Below are 22,010 nucleotides of genomic sequence, written 5' to 3'. Positions count from 1 at the left end.
ATCCTAGCACTCTGGGAGGCCTATGAGGATGGACTTTTTTGAGATCAGGAGTTGGAGATCAGCCTAAGCAAGAGCAAAACCCCATATCTACCAAAAATACAAAAACTAGCTGGACTTTGTGGTGGGAGCCTGTAGTCCCAGCTACTGTGGAAGCTGAGGCAAGAGAATCATTTGAGCCCAAGAGTTGCTGTGAGCTCTGACATCAGGGCACTCTACCCAGGGTGACAGAGTGAGAGGATGTCACAAAACAAAAACAACGATCACCATATTAAAAACCTGCTTCCTGATAACCCTGAGTTAAACTCATCAGGTCCCACCCTCTTCCTCCAATCCCTTTTCTGGTTTTCTTTTTCACTATCTTACACACCATCTAGGTATGTGTGAGTTTGTTCTCCTCTCTCTCCTGGCATCAGAATTGTAAATTTTTGAGAGCAGAGCAGGAAATTCATGACTGTTTCATTCAAACAGAGCATACAAGGTGCTTGGTAGATGTTACCTAAATAAGTAATTGCTCATCCTGTTAGAGTCTAAGTTATGCTACCCCACTTAATGGTTAACAACTCATCCTTTTCCCAGTGATATATTTGCATTTGACAAGGACTTGTAGGAGAAAATGTTCCAGCACAGAAATGATCACAGTGGTAGATACTGCAGCATTCTTGTCGGACTACCGGAGTTGGCACTGTGCGATCCCTGACTGGCCAGCCTGTAATTCCCCTACATTGCTATTCTTCACCCTAAACTCAGCACCTTATCCAAGGCATGGCACATGGCGGTTGTTCAGTAAGAGCTTGTTGAACGTGGGTGGGTGTGACACTCTGTTTTTACCAGCATGGACGCCTGCTCTGTATGGAATGATTCAGTCACCACAACCAGAGCCTTTCTAATTGGGGGCTACTACCCCTGTTGCTTACAAAACTGTTACTTCCCAGCCCATCTAACAGTCAGGCACAAAGGCAGGTCTTGTTTCTTTTTTTGCTGACAACTGGTGGTCTGTTGTTGTGATTTTACCAACGGGAGCCTTACAGACAACATAAAGAAGTCTCGCAAAGAACCCAGACTTTTTTAGAGAGCAAATAATTGCCTGAGTTAATGGGCGATGACGACATTTGAGATCAATTTGTGTGTTTTGCACCAGGCTTTCTTAGTAAGCTATTTCCCTACGAGAGAAAGAAAACGGTTCTGCTAAGCGATTGTACCTTAACCCATCTCACAGCTCATGGATTCTGTTTTTAATCAGTGTTAAATTTATCAGATCTCTCCTGGATTTGCAATAGAACAGCTGCCAAGTACACTGTGAGGGAACAGAATGCATCAACATTCCGCAGAAACCAGCAAGGAAATCCTTTCTAATCAAAACCAGCAGCCACCGGTCAAAACAAGAACACCCAGAGTAACTGCTGCTGACAGAAGGAGCGCCCTGTGTCCAACGCTTGTGCAAAAGTCCCTGTGCACCTGTCCATGAGAATTCTTCCTCTTACAGCAAAGAACTTCTGTTCTCTGGACACAGATGCCAAAGTGAGGAGCCCATTTTTCAATGCATCTTAAGTAAAGTTTATGGTCAACTTAACAACTGCCTGTAAGTTTTACCCACTAGAAAGGCTTGCTTGTGAGATTTTGTTCATTTTACTGTTTACCTCATTTCATTAATATATTTAACAACTTGTGATTTAAGAATAAATTCCTTTAGTTGACCCAAGGGTGTTTTACTTTTCAAATCTAGCCAAAATATAGTACTCACCTTCTCCATGAGGCCTCTGCTGACTCTACTTACATTTTTAGTGCCCCCAATAGTCTCTCGTACTCTTTTCTACTTTATTATCTATCACCATTTAATGACTATTTGCTTCATTATTTGATTTACTGTCTATATCTTACCCAGCCACTTTCTTAAGCCAAACTGAATTTTTCCCACAAGGGCAGAAATTTTTTTTATTTTGTTTACCTAGAGCATGACTGACCTACAGAAAGTGCTCAATAAATATTTGTTGAATGAATGAAGGAGTGATGGACAAGGATGTTGGCTTCAGAGCCAGACTATTTAGAATCTAATCCAGGCTCTACTACCTAAGGAAGATGTTTAAACGTTTTAAGGCTCAGTTTGCTTTCCTGAAGCATGGGAATGATAATGCTGATACTAATACTACAACTAATACTAATAATAAATCTTATTGTTTTAATATTATGAGTAACAAAAGAATAATATATATAAAAAGTTAGCAATGTGGTTCCATTATGCTCCACTGACTATGCTCAGATCTGTCAGGACCCACAGGAATTTGTCTGAAGATCTTCCGGGTTAGGTTCAGGCTTCACTCCCAAACCTCTTCAATCAGAATAGCATCTAACTTTGTTAATTTTTTTTTTTTTTTTTTTTGCAGTTTTTGGCTGGGGCCGCCGGGTTTGAACCTGTGACCTCCGGTATATGGGACTGGCATCCTACTCCTTTGAGCCACAGGTGCCGCCCTTTCTTTTTTGTTTACTATGCCAGATAAAACTTCATGGGAAAAACAAGTGCTCTATGTTAAAGTTTGAGATCCATTGTTATCAGTAGTTAGAAGGGGAAAAGTCCTTTAAGTGAGTATTTAACGTTCCACTCATCTTTCTTTTTTTTTTGAGACAGAGGCTCACTATGTCACCCTTGGTAGAGCGCCATGGTGTCACTGCTCACAGCAACCTCAAACTCTTGGGCCTAAGTGATTCTCTTGCCTCATTCTCCCCAGCAGCTGAGACTACAGGTGCCCGCCACAATGCCCAGCTATTTTTTTGTTGCAGTTGTTTAGCTGGCCTGAGCTAGATTTGAACCCGCCACCCTCGGTGTATGTATGCTGGCGCCATAACCACTGTGCTATGGGCACCAAGCCCACTTCCCACTCATGGTTGAACTGGGTACCTGTGTTTTAACATCATGGCTCTGCATCTATCTCCTGGGGACTCTCTTCTCTTTCTGTTCAGGAGACATAAAAGAACTTAAAAGTCAATTGCATGGAGAGAGAAGAGAGAACCAAGGGAGTCCAGGAGACAGTGGATCCCACCTCTTTCCTGTGGATGCAGAAGGCAAGCTACACACCCACATCCATGAGAATTTGAACTGATTCCAAATCCTACCACAAAGATTACCTGCCATTTGGATTGTGGGTGCACAACAGGACCTAAAAAGTCATTGTGATGTCTTGAAAAGATTTCAGGAACTCCTAGTTCCCCTCCTGTATTCACTACCAGAGAAGTGATGCCTTATTGCCAGAAGCAGCTCAGCCATTGTCCCAGGAAGAGCCCAGCTGTCAGCATACTTGGCCAGCATAGGGCTGGCATTCAGGGAAAACACCTGGAATCCCCTCCTAACCAAGTTCTTCAACAAAAGAAAAAGTCCCAAGTATAAATATGCTTGTTTCAGAAAGCCCCTCTTCTGGAATCATTTGTGAACGTGTGTGACTATGCTTCCACCTTGGGAAATGATGTCCACGGGCTCCCAGGCTGAACTCTCTCTCTGCTCGTTTCCTGCTGCCATATTTGAGATTGTACTGGAAGACCTGCCCCTTGGCCAACAATATACAGGGAGGGAGGGATTGGCACAGGACTAGGGCACCAGGACAGGAAGCAGGACTTAGGCACACCGACCCAAGCAAAGGTGACACTGAGCTGAGGGAGAGGGGTCCTGTATCTGATGGACAAAGAATGAAGTTGAAGGAATAACTCAGGATTCCTGCACCTAATGAGGGTGATTACTCTGATGAGCAAGGAGGGCTGAGATGGAGTCTGCAAATGAGAGTACTGAGGAGAGGAAAGGAAAGGGAGATAAGGGGGCAGGGATGGTCATGTGGAGGGAGGCCACCACATACCTCATGGACAAAGTGTGGTCAGAAGTGACAAACAAGAACCAAAGGCCCGAAACTCAAATGATGGCTTCGCCTTCATTGAGGCAGACTTGAATCTCTGAGCCCCAAACCTGGCCTTGACTTTACCCTCAGGACTCACCTGGCCCACTGCTGAGCCCATCTGCACCCACTGACCCCCCAAACCAACTCCAACAGGATCTCCACACTTGGCCTTGTGGAGCCTTCTGATAGCCCAGCTTGGTCTGGGCTCACTGGCCAGCTTCTGGTCCTGACCCTGCCTGCCTTCCCCTGGTCTTGCACTGCCTCCCCTCTTCTGCCTACCTGAACGTATTCACGTCAGAGGTTCAGACACTGTATTGGGTACCAGATACAGCCATGAATATGCCTCCATCCTTATGTTCCAGAAGTTTCCATCTCATGCAGAGCTTACTAAAACTTTTAATAATCTCAATGCACAGGGAGAAATAATTTTACATTACAACTCCATGCACCAATGCACGCACACTAATATATTTATGTTTTTACATATGTGTGTAAAAATAGAATGATTGTGATTTAGATTTAAATTCAAAAATTTAAAAATGAAACAATATTAAGAAGCCATCAGTGGATTCTGATCTTTTCTATTTTATTCTACTCATTTCTTTTAATGCCCTTCGCAATCCACTGAGTTGATTTTATGACCTACAATTTGAAAAACCCTTAGTGAAGGAGAGAGACAATAAAATAGATGATCATGGTGCAATTTGGAGGTGTCATTAAAGATCACAGCCAACGTACCACTGGAGAGGAGAATGGAGAAGCCTGGCCTGGCTGGAGGCCAATGACGGGAATAGGCTTACGGCCACCTCACTGCAGAGCCTGTAAGAAAAATCACTGTCCTCCTGTCTCCCAGGAGCCCCCGAAAGTGACAACAGGTGTGATTTCTACCCTGCTATGGGATAATAGGCATTGGAATATCAAAGAGAAGAAGGGGCTGAGCAGGGAGAAGTGTCCTGATGGAGGTGGCAGCATGTGGAACACCAAGAGGACAGCACATGGACCCCAGGAAGTGAGGCGGACAGTAGGTATGAGCAGAACACAGAGCTCCGAGCGGGAAGCAATTTAGCTTCACAGCACCAGGAGAAGCTGTGAAGGATTTTAAGTGGATTAGATTTTAGGAAAACTTCTTTGGGTGTCATATACAAAAGAAATCATGTTCCATGGCCATGAACAATTTAGGTAGACACTTCCAGACAAAAAAATGATCACTGTGTACTTGGTGGTAGGTTTGGGGTTTTTTTTTGTTTATTTTTTTTTAGGGGGGGGTGCAGTTTTTGGCTGAGGCTGGGTTTGAACCTGCCGCCTCTAGTATATGGAGCCTGCACCCTACTCCTCTGAGCCACAGGGGCTGCCCCTTAGTGGTAGGTTTTTAAAAGTTTTTAATGGTGGGGGAGAGCAAATAGAATTAAAAGATGACTATGAAGTGAGGATATTTTCTGTCCTCCCCATTCGCATTTTCAGGCTTCTCTCTACTTCGGGGCTCCTGTTATGGAATGGAGTTCAGATTAGAAGTCACTTGCAGAAGCTGAGGGCAGCTGGAGACAGAATGTGCCTTTACGTCACTCAGCTAAAAACAAGAAGGAAGGATCCAACAGCAGCATCTCAGAATCTGAACTGAATGTGTGCTGTTTAATCCAGTAATCGCTAGATCCTTGTGGCTATCTAGATTTCAACTGAAGTTAATGTAAATTCAATTTTTAGAAAAATCAGTTTCTTGGTCATACCAGCCACCCCTTAGGAGCTCAGTAGCCACACGTGGCTGGTGGTTATCGTCGGGGACATTCCTGTCCTCTCAGAATGTTCTGTCCAACCGGGCCCCTTTGGATAGCCTCGGTGAGTCAGACGTTAAATCACTCATTCTGTTTCACTATTGACATATTCTGAGACGAACGGTGGAGGGAGAGGCTTCCTTGGAGAAAAACCTGGCCTCTGCTTTATTCCAAATTGTTTCTAGTGATTTCTGGCAATCTTTAGTTTGAACCCAGGGAACAGAGTGGACTCTACCAAGTCTTGCTCATTCCCTCTCCTATTTTCTCTCTCTCTCTCTCATAGACACACTCACAAACACACATGAGAGTCTTCTTTTAATTAAAAAACTATTTTCAGAAAAAAAAAGTGTGTGTATAACCATGGAACCATTCAGCCATTAAAAAACAGTGGAGACTTTACAGCCTTTATATTTAACCTGGATGGAAGTGGGACATATTATTCTTCGTAAAGCATCACAAGAATGGAGAAGCATGAATCCTATGCACTCAATTTTGATATGAGGACAATTAATGACAATTAAGGACATGGTTGGGGAAGGAGAGAGCAGAGAGAGAAAGAAGGAGAGAGGGGTGGGGAAAGAAAGAGCAGAGAGAGGGATGGAGGGAGGGGGTGGGGCCTTGGTGTGTGCCACACCTTTTGGGGGCAGGACACTATTGCAAGAGGGACTTTACCTAACAAATACAATCAGTGTAACCTGGTTTCTTGTACCCTCAATGAATCCCCAACATTTTTTTTAAAGTGTGTATAAATATAAATATACATGCACATATATACACAGTTATAACATCCATACACATTATATGTGTGTATGTATACACATAAATGCATATATACACACAAATATATGTGTACACACACACACACACACACATAGATATACACTCAGTTATAACACAGGTGATATCCAATAGGATCTGAGCCCCTCTTTCCTAACAATTAGTACAGATAAAAATTACAAAAATTAAGGCAAAAGCTTGATCAACCAAATCTTCAGAGGATAAATATTAGGAACAATTGTCATTAGACTGACACATTATACAGAGGTGATATCTCACAAGGACCAAAATGGAGCGAATTCTGCTTCTGATAACACTTCACATGGCAACAGTTAGCCACGTTCCCCTACAGTTTGCTCAGAGTACAGCCTGACTCTGGCCAGCAGGGATGGCTCATGAGCATTTAAAGGGTCTCCCCCAAATAGGCTGCATTCAGCAACTTTGTGGGACCCTCCACACACACACAGACACATACAGGTATTCCGACCCAAGCCCTGGTCTTAGTTCCTCGTCTACACCTGAAGGTGATGACCTGGGATCTGTCCACTGGATTCCTCACTTTTACAATAAGGAAATCCTGGAAGCAGAATGTTTTGTTAAGTTGTATGTTAGACAATAGTAAGGCGGGCTTAGAGCCCGGGTCTCCAAACACCCAGCAGGGGGCTTTTCCTAGTGCATATCACCATATTCTGTATTTTGTAAGATTCTATACAACTACTAATTTTAGAGGATATATTTCTTTTCTTTGCAATATCTTTTGCAAATGAGTAAAATGCCACTTGACGTATAGACATATGGTCACAATGAACAAATAATTCTATCATGCACTGAATTAAAAAAAAACTACACCTAGAAAAGACCTCTTACCATGTTCTACAAAGGCTTTGGTAAACTAGTCATGTAAACCGAGGTTAAGGCCATTCTTACCTTGGAGATTATGTAGTGGAATTGAGAGACGGTTTTATAATCAGACAAATATGGGTTCAAGTCACAGCTTGTCCATAGTTGGGAGTCTCTGGGTGAAACAAATTTTAGCAAAATAAGGGGGTGACATAAAAGTACCCATGGGGCCATTTACATTAAATGATGGATGTTTAGAAAGTGGGCAAATTAGATTAGTTGTTTTCTCCACTTTGCTGCTGGAAACACTCACCTATTCATCAGTAGCATCTGCAATGACTGATCAGATATAAAACAAGCCTATTCTGTATTAAAAAGCTACACAAACACAGCCCTGATTGACCAGGGGCAGCACTATTATAAGCAATAAATAAAAATCCCCAGTGCTCAGGGCGAGCTCTCTCTCCCTCTCTCTCTTTCCATCTCATTCCTTCCATACATGCATTTGTCAGAGTTGTCACCTTCCAGATAGCATAATTTATCCCACAGCCTTGCCATTGTTATAATAATTAGAAGCCCAATGAGTCATGTCAGTTGAAGGAGAATAGAATGTTTACAACCTTACTGTTGTAACTGCAGTTCCAAACTTCTTGTGCAGTACAATTTCCTGAATATAAGTCATGAAATAAAATTGTATTCTGCTGCTGGGTCCTTTTTGGTATCCGGGCGGCAGAGCCTTGTGCTTTTGTGTTAATCCAGAAAGGAGGAGAGGCTGGTGAAGAGGGAGTGGTAAGCAAGCTTGGCCTCAACAGAGTGTTGCATGTGTGCAAGCCCCTTGCAGGTATGCTTATCACTTCTTTTCTCCCAGAAAATGATATCAGAGCCATCTAACCAGGTTACATAAACTGCATGCTGCTGGCTCCGAGCGCTTTATGGTTCTCTGCAAAACAGAGACCCCCACCTTTGTTAGCCTTAATAATAGCACCACAGTGCTGTGGCTCCAAAAATAAATAAAATACAATCTCATCTTAAAGGGCAAGGCACTTAAAACAAGCATCTTGGTTTTTGTTTTTGTTTTTTCTAATACACATTTAAAGTGACAATGACCACATTACCATTGTTACTGCGGAGTTTTAATTGTGTTTTGTTTTCTGGTTTCTCATTAAGGTCTTTTTTTCAATGTTTTAAATCTGACATATAATAATTGTACATCTTTATAAGGCACATAGGGATATATAGTGATCAGATCAGGAAAATTAGCATGTCCGTTATCTCAAGCATTTACCTTTTGTTTGTATTGGGAACATTCAATTTCCTCCTTCTAGCCATTTGAAACCATATAATATATAAGGCCTTCTTTCTCTGCTTAAGTATCTCCATTTATTGTGCAGACTTTTAATTCCAAAGCATGTAGAGTTTTCTGTCATTTCTGAGACATGAAAATGATTTTTCTTTTTTCCTTTGCAGTTACTGTTTGTAGTAAATGAGTATGTTGATTGCATTATCTGCCCATTGGATGGATAGCTAGTAGGCCAAAGAACCTACCGGTGCCTGTGGCTTCAGCCTGCTCCTGCCAAACCAGAGAAGGAAATCAAACCTCCCCTCCACCCTTCTCTGTCCCCCAGCACCAGCAGCAATACAACAAGGCCTTCATCAAAGAGACCTCTCCCTTCTGAATTTCCTTCGAATATGGAAAGTAAACCAATAAAATCAAAAGCAATTAAGTGTTTTTTCAGAACTTTTGAGCCCACTGCTGATGTCTGCACGGAAACAGATTAAATATTTCCCACTCATTAAAACCTTCAGGAAAACTTGCCCGCTATTAAAGGAGCAATATTTTAATACAACAGTCTATAGTCTTTTATGTGCCCATCTGCTTACAATTTACAGAGACATAAATCCAAAGCAACTTCCACTGCAGTGTGGCCTGAGGTTTCCCCCAACTTGCCATAATTTAAATCCTCGTTTTGAAGGAATAAAATCAATGACATCACTTTTGCATTGACATTCGTGCTCAGTTTCCCTGTCAAAACATAAGGTGCAACCTGTTCTGCAAAAATAATGCAGGCCAAGGGGCTGAGAATCCAGGCTTCTAAAAGGCAGAAAGAGCTACCTCCAGTATTTGCCTTTTCCACCACAAAGTGGTGTGATCATTTCAAACAAGATTGGTCAGAATCTCAGCATATGAAACGCATGATGGTGGAGTTGGGCCAGAGGAGAGGAGAGTTGGGACAGCAGCGTAAGTCCGCCCCATTACATGTCCACCTGAACGAAAATGAGTCAGGTGCTCAATGAGGAAGCCATCACTATGCTAATCAGGAACCATAATGACACGGGACTTGCAATCTTTCCTTTCTTTAATTCTTTCTGTAAGCATCAGAACTCCTTTTCCAAAAAAATTGTGTGTGGAGGAGAGAGAGCAAGATGGCGGCCGAGTAACAGCTTCCTTGCATCTGGGCACTGTGAGTCTGGGGAGATAGGACTCCAGGCATCTCTGGCTGGTGGGATCTACCTATCATCACCCCTGTGAGGATACAGGGAGTCAGCGAGAGACTTCTGGACCCCAAGAGGAGGACTAAAACAGTGGAAAAACGGCAAGTGGTCGCGTGTGTTCAATCGGTCTAAACCCGCCCGCAACTGTAAGTTCAGTAGCAGCGAGACTGCAAACCGGAAAGGCCTTACCTGCGAACTGTTTTGATGTCTTTGGACTTGGCACTCAGTTAAACTGCCTTGGGGAGAGCCTGAGCGGGAGTGCGGAGAACTTTGGCCATTGTCTAGGGCCCCAGTATGAGCCGCTGAGCCAGACGGAGCTAATAGTGTTTGGCTGTGGGCCACAGGGAGCCATTGTGAGTGATCTGCCCCGGCAAGCTCCACCCTCAGGGTTGCAGAGCTAGAATCCAGGTGGGACCTGGTAACCTAACAACCGAGTAGCCTACGGGTGGGGTCTGAGCCGCCTTGCAGCCCTAACCCTCAGGGGCAGAGTGAGACCAGTTTTGGCACACTGGGTAAGTGGATAGCCACTTCAGCAGTGATTCCAGCGACAAGTACTTTCCTGGGAAAGCTTCTGCTCAGCAAGTTTACAAGTTCAAAGTGCCTTTTAAGTGGGCTGAAGAGAGATTTAGGGTGTCTACCTGCTGGGGTTTGAGAAATCAGCAGCCTCCAGTCATATCAGAACTGTGATTAACATCTCATACCCCAGAAGACCAGGACAACAACATATACACACTGCTTCGTTTTTGGTTGTATTGAGTTTTTTTTTTTTTGGTTTGGTTGTTTTTTTGTTTACTTTGATGTTGTTGATGTTGTTTTGTTTTTTAATTTCAACCTTTTCCGTACAGATCTTTTTTCTTTCTCAAATTATCTAGTTTAATTACAATTTCCCATTGCTGCCTTTTTCAATAACTACAACTTCATTTTTGCTAGTGTTTCTACCACTATTATTTGGTTTTTCACCCAATTTTATCCCGTAAAGTTTTCTGTTTGCTTGTTTTGCCTTCATTTATACCACTTTTGTCTTTCCTCTCTACTTGGTGGAGGTGGGGTACTGTGTCTGACCAGGTTAGCAAAGAGCTGCTGATCTCAAGGGAACCACCCAACTGGGCACCCCCAGATGGTGGGTTTTCTTTAGAGTTGTGTCAAAGTACCCTACTGTACACCTATGTTGCTCTGTCTCCCTCTTTCTGTGCCTCTCTTCTTTTTGTCAATATTCCTTTTACCCATCCCCTCTCATTTCTCTATTTTTTTTTTCTTATCACTCGGTTCTCCTTTCTTTCATCCCATTCTTGCTCTTCAACCTTCTCACCCTTCTGGTCCTGTACCATAAGGACTCATGGAACCCTTAGCCCACAGGCACGAGAACTTAAAGAGCAAGAGGAAGTGAAAGGAAAATTAGGGCAAGGAAACAGATAAAAGAAATCACTCATGAGGAAGAATCAGCAGAAAACTCCAGGCAACATGAAGAACCAGTCCAGAACAACCCCGCCAAGGGACCATGAGGTAGCTACTGCAGAGGATTCCACCTATACAGAAATGCTAGGAATGACAGAAAGGGAATTTGGAATACACATGTTGAAAACAATGAAAGAAATGATGGAAACAATGAAGGAAACTGCTAATAAAGTGGAAAATAACCAAAAGGAAATTCAAAAACAGAATCAAATAAGAGATGAATGATACGAAGAATATAAAAAGGATATAGCAGAGCTGAAGGAACTGTAACAGTCAATTAGGGAACTTAAAGATGCAAAGGGAAGTATCAGCAACAGGTTAGACCATGCAGAAGAAAGAATTTCAGAGGTAGAAGACAAAGCTTTTGAGATAACTCAGATAGTCAAAGAGGCAGAAAAGAAGAGAGAGAAAGCAGAACGTTCACTGTCAGAATTATGGGACTTTATGAAGCGTTCCAACATATGAGTTATAGGAATCCCAGAAGGGGAAGAAGAATACCCCAGAGGAATGGAAGCCATACTAGAGAATATTATAAAAGAAAATTTCCCAAATATCACCAAAGATTCTGACACACTGCTTTCAGAGGGCTATCGGACCCCAGGTCGCCTCAACTCTAACCGAGCTTCTCCAAGACACATTGTGATGAACCTGTCCAAAGTCAAGACAAAAGAAAAGATTCTGCAAGCTGCCAGGAGTAAGAGCCAGTTGACCTATAGGGGCAAATCCATCAGAGTGACCGCAGACTTCTCTAATGAAACTTTCCAAGCAAGAAGACAATGGTCATCTACCTTTAATCTACTTAAACAGAACAATTTCCAGCCCAGAATTCTGTACCCTGCTAAGCTAAGCTTCAAAATTGACGGAGAAATCAAATCATTTACGGATATACAAACATTGAGGAAATTCGCCACAACAAGACCAGCACTATAGGAAATACTTCAACCTGTTCTGCACACTGACCACCACAATGGATCATCAGCAAAGTAAGAACTCAGAAATTAAAAGACAGAACCTAACTTCCACACTGATGCAAAAGATAAAACTAAGCAATGGACTCTCACAAAAGAAGATGAATAGAATACTGCCACACTTATCAATTATCTCAATAAATGTTAATGGCTTGAATTCCCCACTGAAGAAACACAGATTGACTGACTGGATTAAAAAACACAAGCCATCCATTTGCTGTCTGCAAGAAACACACCTGGCTTCAAAAGACAAATTAAAATTCCGAGTCAAGGGTTGGAAGACAATTTTTTAGGCAAATGGAATTCACAGGAAAAGAGGAGCTGCAATCTTATTTTCAGATACATGTGGATTTAAAGCAACTAAAGTCAAAAAAGACAAAGATGGTCACTTTATATTGGTCAAGGGAAAAATACAACAAGAAGACGTTTCAATTCTAAATATTTATGCACCCAATTTAAATGCTCTCAGATTCTTGAAACAGACCTTACTCAGTCTGAGCAATATGATATCTGATAATACCATCATAACAGGGGACTTTAACACTCCTCTTACAGAGCTGGACAGATCCTCTAAACAGAAATTAAACAAAGATATAAGAGATTTAAATGAGACCCTAGAAAAACTGTGCTTGATAGATACATATAGAACACTCCATCCCAAAGATAAAAAATATTCATTCTTCTCATCACCCTATGGAACATTCTCCAAAATTGATCATATCCTGGGACACAAAACAAATATCAACAGAATCATAAGAATTGAAATTTTACCTTGTATCTTCTCAGACAATAAGGCACTAAAGGTGGAACTCAACTCTAACAAAAACACTGGACCCCAAACAAAGGCATGGAAATTAAACAATCTTCTGTTGAATAACAGATGGGTGCGGGAAGAAATAAAACAGGAAATCATTAACTTCCTTGAGCATAACAACAATGAAGACCAAGCTATCAAAACCTGTGGGACACTGCAAAAGCAATTTTGAGAGGAAAATTCATCACTATAGATGCCTACATTCGAAAAACAGAAAGAGAGCACATCAACAATCTCACAAGCCATCTTATGGAATTGAAAAAAGAAGAACAATCTAAGCCTAAACTCAGTAGAAGAAAAGAAATATCCAAAATCAAATCAGAGATCAATGAAATTGAAAACAAATGAATCATTCAGAAAATAAATAAAACAAGGAGTTGGTTTTTTGAAAAAATAAGTAAAATAGATCAACCATTGGCCAGACTAATGAGGAATAGAAAAGTAAAATCTCTAGTAACCTCAATCAGAAATGATAAAGGGGAAATAACAACTGATCCCACAGAGATACAAGAGATCATCTCTGAATACTATCAGAAACTCTATGCCCAGAAATTTGACAATGTGAAGGAAATGGATCAATATTTGGAATCACACCCTCTCCCTAGACTTAGCCAGGAAGAAATAGAGCTCCTGAACAGACCAATTTCAAGCACTGAGATCAAAGAAACAATAAAAAAATCTTCCAACCAAAAAATGCCCTGGTGCAGATGGCCTCACACCAGAATTCTATCAAACCTTCAAGGAAGAGCTTATTCCTGTACTGCAGAAATTATTCCAAAAAATTGAGGAAGAAGGAATCTTCCCCAACACATTCTATGGAGCAAACATCACCCTGATACCAAAACCAGGAAAAGACCCAAACAAAAAGGAGAATTTCAGACCAATCTCACTCATGAATATAGATGCAAAAATTCTCAACAAAATCCTAGCCAACAGATTATAGCTTATCATCAAAAAAGTCATTCATCATGATCAAGTAGGTTTCATCCCAGGGATGCAAGGCTGGTTCAACATACGCTAGTCCATAAATGTTATCCACCATATTAACAGAGGCAAAAATAAAGATCACATGATCCTCTCAATAGATGCAGAAAAAGCATTTGATAAAATCCAGCATCCTTTTCTAATTAGAACACTGAAGAGTATAGGCATAGGTGGCACATTTCTAAAACTGATTGAAGCTATCTATGACAAACCCACAGCTAATATTTTACTGAATGGAGTAAAACTCAAAGCTTTTCCTCTTAGAACTGGAACCAGACAAGGTTGCCCTCTGTCACCTTTACTATTCAACATAGTGCTGGAAGTTCTAGCCAATACAATTCGGCAAGACAAGGAAATAAAGGGAATCCAAATGGGAGCAGAGGAGGTCAAACTCTCCCTCTTTGCTGACGACATGATCTTAAGAGGAGGTCAAACTCTCTCTCTTTGCTGACGACATGATCTTATACTTAGAAAACCCCGAAGACTCAACCACAAGACTCCTAGAAGTCATCAAAAAATACAGTAATGTTTCAGGATATAAAATCAATGTCCACAAGTCAGTAGCCTTTGTATACACCATAACAGTCAAGATGAGAAGCTAATTAAGGACACAATGCCCTTCGCCATAGTTGCAAAGAAAATGAAATACCTAGGAATATACCTAACGAAGGAGGTGAAGGAGCTCTATAAAGAAAATTATGAAATCCTCAGAAAGGAAATAGCAGAGGATATTAACAAATGGAAGAACATACCATGCTCATGGATGGGAAGAATCAACATTGTTAAAATGTCTATACTTCCCAAAGCAATCTACCTATTCAATGCCATTCCTATCAAAATACCAACATCGTACTTTCAAGATTTGGAAAAAATGATTCTTGGTGCTGACACAAAAACAGAGACATAGACACTTGGAATCAAATTGAAAACCAAGAAATGAAACTAACAACTAACAACCAGCTAATCTTCGATAAACCAAACAAGAACATACCTTGGGGGAAAGACTCCCTATTCAATAAATGGTGTTGGGAGAACTGGATGTCTACATGTAAAAGACTGAAACTGGACCCACACCTTTCCCCACTCACAAAAATTGATTCAAGATGGATAAAGGACTTAAATTTAAGGCATGAAACAATAAAAATCCTCAAAGAAAGCATAGGAAAAACATTGGAAGATATTGGCCTGGGGAAAGACTTCATGAAGAAGACTGCCATGACAAATGCAACAACAACAAAAATAAATAAATGGGACTTCATTAAACTGAAAAGCTTCTGTAAGGAGAAGGAGACAATAACCAAAGCAAAGAGACAACCTACACAATGGGAAAGGATATTTGCATTTTTTCAATCAGACAAAAGCTTGATAACTAGGATCTATAGAGAACTCAAATTAATCCACATGAAAAAAGCCAACAGTCCCATATATCAATGGGCAAGAGACATGAATAGAACCTTCTCTAAAGATGACAGACGAATGGCTAACAAACACATGAAAAAATGTTCATCATCTCTATATATTAGAGAAATGCAAATCAAAACAACCCTGAGATATCATCTAACCCCAGTGAGAATGGCCCACATCACAAAAATCTCAAAACTGCAGATGCTGGCGTGGATGTGGAGAGAAGGGAACACTTTTACACTGCTGGTGGGACTGCCAACTAGTACAACCTTTCTGGAAGGAAGTATGGAGAAACCTCAAAGCACTCAAGCTAGACCTCCCATTTGATCCTGCAATCCCATTACTGGGCATCTACCCAGAAGGAAAAAAATCCTTTTATCATAAGGACACTTGTACTAGACTGTTTATTGCAGCTCAATTTACAATCGCCAAAATGTGGAAACAGCCTAAATGCCCGCCAACCCAGGAATGGATTAACAAGCTGTGGTATATGTATACCATGGAATACTATTCAGCTATTAAAAATAATGGAGACTTTACATCCTTCGTATTAACCTGGATGGACGTGGAAGACATTATTCTTAGTAAAGCATCACAAGAATGGAGAAGCATGAATCCTATGTACTCAATTTTGATGTGAGGACAATTAATGGCAATTAAGGTTATGGGGGGGAGGAAAAGCAGAAAGAGGGACGGAGGGAGGGGGGTGGGGCCTTGGTGTGTGTCACACTTTATGGGGGCAAGACATGATTGCAAGAGGGACTTTACCTAACAATTGCAATCAGTGTAACCTGGCTTATTGTACCCTCAATGAATCCCCAACAATAAAAAAAAAAAAAAATTGTTTGTGGCTTTGTTTGCAGCATTTACTCTACCATCTAATGCTAGTGATGATTGAGAGAGTCTTCATCAGTCTCTGGTTGACTCTTCCAGGCTCAGCCTTCAGTTTTCTTCCCCCAAGAACCAATTTCCTGAAAGAATCCCAGGATGGGACCAGGAGGCCATGTGGGGTAGAGGCCTTTCTGAATTTTGTTTCCCAGGGAACAGCCGGAGGAAGACAGGTGAGGGTCTAGAAACCTGTTTCACCCACACATTGGAGAGAGAAGCAGGGCCCTCTCTGAGAAGGGCATTTGATTGTAGGAGGCAGTAAAGGAGGTGAAATGGGCCTGATTATGTATTGCTATCAACTAGAGTTGACGGGGCGGCGCCTGTGGCTCAAGGAGCAGGGCACTTGCCCCATATACTGGGGGTGGTGGGTTCAAGCCTGGCCCTGGCCAAACACTGCAAAAAAAAAAAACTAGAGTTGACAGATTTAGTACAAGGAGGAAGAGGAAGAAGAGAAGCAGGAGAAGAGTAGTGAAAAGAAAAAGCAAAGGGACATCTTGAGATATACTAGAAAGTCATTTATTGTTTATCTGAAATTCAAATTTAGCTGAGCATTCTGTTTTGCCTGTTTGGCAACCCTATTCCCAACTCACTCCTCTCTCTGCCTTCCCACTGGGGCAATTTATCCATTTCATAAATTGAGGTCTACATAAAATTATCTTAAAATGGGGTTCTGGTGCTTTAAAAGAATAAGAAAGGAAGGAATAGTTGAAATATGTTGAAAATGACCTCTACCTCGTAGAAAGTAGATTTTATCTCTGCTTATAAGATAAGAAAAGGGTATGCTTATGCTATGACTTCATGTTAAGACATTTTAAATTTTATTTCATTATCATTTGACATATTCTAAGAGAAGCTGCATGTAGTAGATTGAATTTTTGGCTCTAATTCTTTGCCCTTTTCTATATCCATACATTTTGCCCTATGGTTTTTGCAGTTTCCTCTACTATAGGAGAATATATTTCTGTGCCCCTTTGGGTATAGCCACATGTCTCTAACAGGGTGTTATTCCATGTGCCTGCATGATTGGGCTCTTACACCCTGACATCAATATGAGAAGAACATGCCCTGGGAAGTTAAGTTACTCAGAAAAATGGGATACTTGAAGCAAATTTAAATTGAATCCATGGTCTGGAGTCTAACTTAGCCCAGACAAAGCTGGTTCATATATTCATAGGATATTCATGCATGTGTTTTGTTATAAGGCTTTGATTTGGGGGCAGTTTGTTATGCAGCATTACTGTGGTAAACACTGACTGATACACTCTACTTCATCACTCTTAGAATGCCTATCACAGCTGCCAGTTCCTACAAGAGTCCCAATTCACAATAATGTGCATGACACAGACTTTTCATTTAGGTAAGACATTTTTGATCAGGAAGTTTAGCGACAATGAATTCTCAAGATTTCCCAAGATTCACAGAGAAACCACATACTAAATGAAATTTGTCATCCAGATTGCTAATGAGATTTTCACTAATCTGCTCAATTTAAAAACTAAATGTTCTTTCCAGGATTTTTAAATAGCATTTCAAAGATGAAAATGAGGACTAGCCACCATGAGAATTTTTAACACTGAACATCTGTGCAGGCAACTCATTTGTTAGAGTAAACATTTAATTGGGCAGGAGTTGGTGATTGTTATTTTCCTGTCAGCATATTTTATATTCAGGATGTATGTTTCATTAAGCTTGGTATTTACAAGAGAAAGCCAGTATGTAACAGATGGGAAAGTTGGAGAATAAATTTTTTTTTTTTTATTTTAGTGGTGTACTCCAGAGATCCTGCCATTACCCACTCTACTATTCCCCTTCTTAAAAAATGTGTCAAAACTCTCATTTCTGTGCTATTTGTCTCCTACAACATTACCTTCAAATGTGATCAAACCAAATATTTGTATTAATATTTCTAAACACTAACAGAAAGAGTGAGAGTCTCCAAACACTTACACTGTAAACTGCATTGTGTGATTGCCAACATATGAAAACCTAAATGAACACTTCAATCAGATCCTTGCCCTTGAGAGAGAGTGCACCCGGAATTATGATCAAGCAGGCAGCTACCCGATATTTTTTAAAAGATAAACTGTAAAAATCACTTGCTGAGAAAGAACATCATGTTAAATAAGCAAAAACACAGTGTGGTTCCAAAAATGCAATATGGTTTTTAGGAATTAGTGTCCAGGCGCTTAAAACCTTGCTTAACCATGGTAACCCTCAGCTTCAGTTAGAGTGTCAAGTTAGGGGTGGTAGGTTACTAAATTTGAACCCTGCTTTGTCAAACATTTCTACCAAAAATACCTTTTTCAGACAGAGGGAAAGGACCTCAATAGATCTGATGTTGGTTTAGACTGATACAGCTTACTGCAAGCTAGGTGTTTTATCTTTAAAACCCATACATGTTTACATTCTATTTCGTATTTATTGATGTTGCTTAACATTAAAATAGCACTTTTGATTTCCTTCAGGGAAAACACACATATTTCTTCAAAGATCACTGGTGAGCAGCAAAAGATACTATATGGTACTGTATCAATCAAACTTGGGAGACTGGACTGCATTTAAGAGCCCTAAATCTGCATAATGGTGAAAACATCTCAGACTTTTGTGAGATGTTTTCAGACATCTTGTCACAAGATTTTGAAGATTGTTTCTCAGACACCTTGTCACAAGATTTTGAAGATTTGGAATTGCCTACGTATCAAGATAGAAGTAACAGCAGGTTTTTCATTCCTTTCAGAGTCTCCTGGAATGATGGGTTATGGACAACAGACTAGAGTCTGTGGGCTCAAGCACTCAGTCTTTCACCCATCACACTCAAGACACTAGAGTTCACAAATTCAATCAATGGTCTTTCCAGTGTGACCTTAAAGATGAAGCCTTGACTTTGGGGTGAGAAGAAATCAGAATGATAACTGTGGGTTTGGGTGCATGTGGCTCTAACCCCTAGAGATTCCTCTCCTTAAACTAAGACGAGATGACAGAAACTCACAAACCAGTCCTGATCTTGAGTCCTTCCCCAGTATGAATTATCCCCAGGAAAATATACATATTTGATAAAGGACAAAGAAATAAAAAGATAAAATGTGTCTATAAAAGTCTAGACTATTTCTTCGAACCAAGGGGAAGGATGGGAACTAAGGGGCATTCCAATAATCAAAAGGTTGAAGATATAGATCACTGTTATTTTTCCTCGCACAATTTTTATAGTATAAAAATTACCCTTCTACAGTGCACAATTCAATCATTTTGAGTATATTCACAAAACTGCAAAACCATCACCATTATCTAATTCCAGAATGCTTTCATCTTGGAAAGAAACTTCTACTCATTAACAGCCACTCCTCAGCCCCCTCCTCCGCCTTGTCAACCACTAGTCTGCCTTCTTTCTCTAGGGACTTTCTGGGCTGGATATCTCACATGAATGGAAACATACAGCACATGGCCTTTTGTGTCTGGATTCTCTCACTGAGCTTTCCGTTTTCAAAGTTCACTCACATTACCGCATATATAAATACTTCAGTCCCTTTTAATAGCAGAATAATATTTCATTGTATGGATCTACACCATTTTTTTGTTCATCAGTGGATGAGAATCTGGGTTATCCCCATTATAAATAATGATCCTATGAACATGGGTGTACAAGTTTACGTGTGGAGATAGGCTTGCTGTTCTCTCGGGTATGTGGGTATTTATCTGAGAACGGAATTTCTCAGCCTTATGGTAACATCATCTTTAACTTTTTGAGGAACAGCCAAACTGTTTTCTGCAGTGGCCAAACCACTTTACATTCCCACCAACAGTGCATAAGAGTTCTGTTTTCTCCACAACTTCCTCAACAGTTCTTATTATCTGACTTTGATTTCAGCCCTCTTAGTGGGTGTGAGGTTTACCCCATTGTGGTTTGGATTTGCATTTCCCTAATGGCTAGAGAGGTTGAACGTCTTTTTATGTGCTCATTGGCTGTTCATATATCTTCCTTGGAGAAATGTGTATTTAAATCCTTTCTCTCTCTCTCTCTCTCTCTCTCTCTCTCTCTATATATATATATATATATATATATATATATGTATATATATATTTTGTAGAGACAGAGTCTCACTTTATCACCCTGGGTAGAGTGCCGTGGCGTCACACAGCTCACAGCAACCTCCAACTCCTGGGCTTAGGCGATTCTCTTGCCTCAGCCTCCCGAGCAGCTGGGACTTTTTTTTTTTTTTTTTTTTTTGAGACAGAGTCTCAAGCTGTCACCCTAGGTAGAGTGCTGTAGCATCATAGCTCCCAGCAACCTCCAACTCTTGGGCTCAAGGGATCCTCTTGCCTCAGTTTTTCTATTTTTAGTAGAGACAGGGTCTTGCTTTTGCTCGGACTGTTCTCAAACTCATGAGCTCAAGCAATCCACCTGCCTTAGCTTCCCAGAGTGCTAGGATTACAAGCATGAGCCACCATGCCCTGGCATTTTGCCTATATTTTAATTAGGCTCTTTGTGTTTTTATCTTTGAGCTGAAAGGACTCTTTATACATATTGTTTCAAAAGTCTGGTATTTACATAGGAAAATTGCATAACAAGAAATATCTTGGGTTGTGTTGGCTGCAAATGGGAGAAAAGACTGTGTGTGTGTGTAGAAAGAGTTGCCCAACAAGTGGAGAATATTTTACAAATATTTTGTAAAAAAAATTGTGATGAATATTTTATAAGAAAAAAGATACATTTAGCAATTTTCCTTATGTATAACAACTTTTGGGATACCCTATCTAACTGAATTCTGACTCCTTTTCAGATACATGATTTCCAAATATTTTTCCCATTCTATAGGTTGTCTTTCCACAATCTTGATAGCATCCCTTTGAAGTACGAATGGTTTTAATTGTGGTGAAGTCCAATTTATTCTTTGGTTGCTCGTGCTTTTGGTGTCACATTTAAGAAACCGTTGCCTGGTGCAGGGTCACAAAGATTCACATGTATTTTCCTCCAAGAATAGGTGTCCAACCTGCAGCCCATGGCCTACATGTTGATTTTATAAGGATTTGTTTTGCTTATCTATGATGGTGGATATGATGGAAATTATGCATGGACTTTTTTTTTTTTTCTTTTTTTTGCTGAGTACCTTTCTTTAGTGTTTGCATATAATTTACTGTGTGGCCCAAGACAACTCTTCTTCTTCCAAAGTGCAGCAGAGAGACCCGGGATTATTTCAATTCTTAAGTCTTTGATCCAGTGTAAGTCAATTTTGTATAGTGGGTAATAAATTCATTCTTTATATGTAGACATACAATTGCCCCAGAACCAATTGTTGAAAATCCCATTTAACTGGGTACTTTCGTTGAAGATCAATTATCCACAGATATATGGGTTTATTTCTGAACTCTCAATTTGATCTTATTGATCTGTATGTCTGTCTTTATACAGATAATCAAATAGCCTTGATTACTGTAGCTTTGTATTAAATTATGGTATCAGGAAGTGTGAGTCTTCCAACTTTGTTCATCTTTTCTAATCTTGTTTTAGTTTCTTTTTGAACAGGTTGCTGGATCTCTTACATTTTCACATGGCTTTTAAGATCAGCTTATCAATTTCTGCAAAATAAAAGACAGCTAGTGCTGGGTGCTGTGTCTCATGCCTATAATCCTAACACTCTAGGAGACTGAGGCAGACAGATACTTGAGTTTAGGAGGTCAAGAGCAGCTTGAGTAACAGCAAGACCCCATCTCTACTGAAAATAGAAAAACTATCCAGGTACTG

This window comes from Nycticebus coucang, chromosome 10 (genome assembly GCF_027406575.1).
Source record: "Nycticebus coucang isolate mNycCou1 chromosome 10, mNycCou1.pri, whole genome shotgun sequence".
NCBI lineage: Eukaryota > Metazoa > Chordata > Mammalia > Primates > Lorisidae > Nycticebus > Nycticebus coucang.
The sequence above is the reverse complement of the archived record's forward strand: the minus strand, read 5'-3'. Positions refer to the sequence as shown.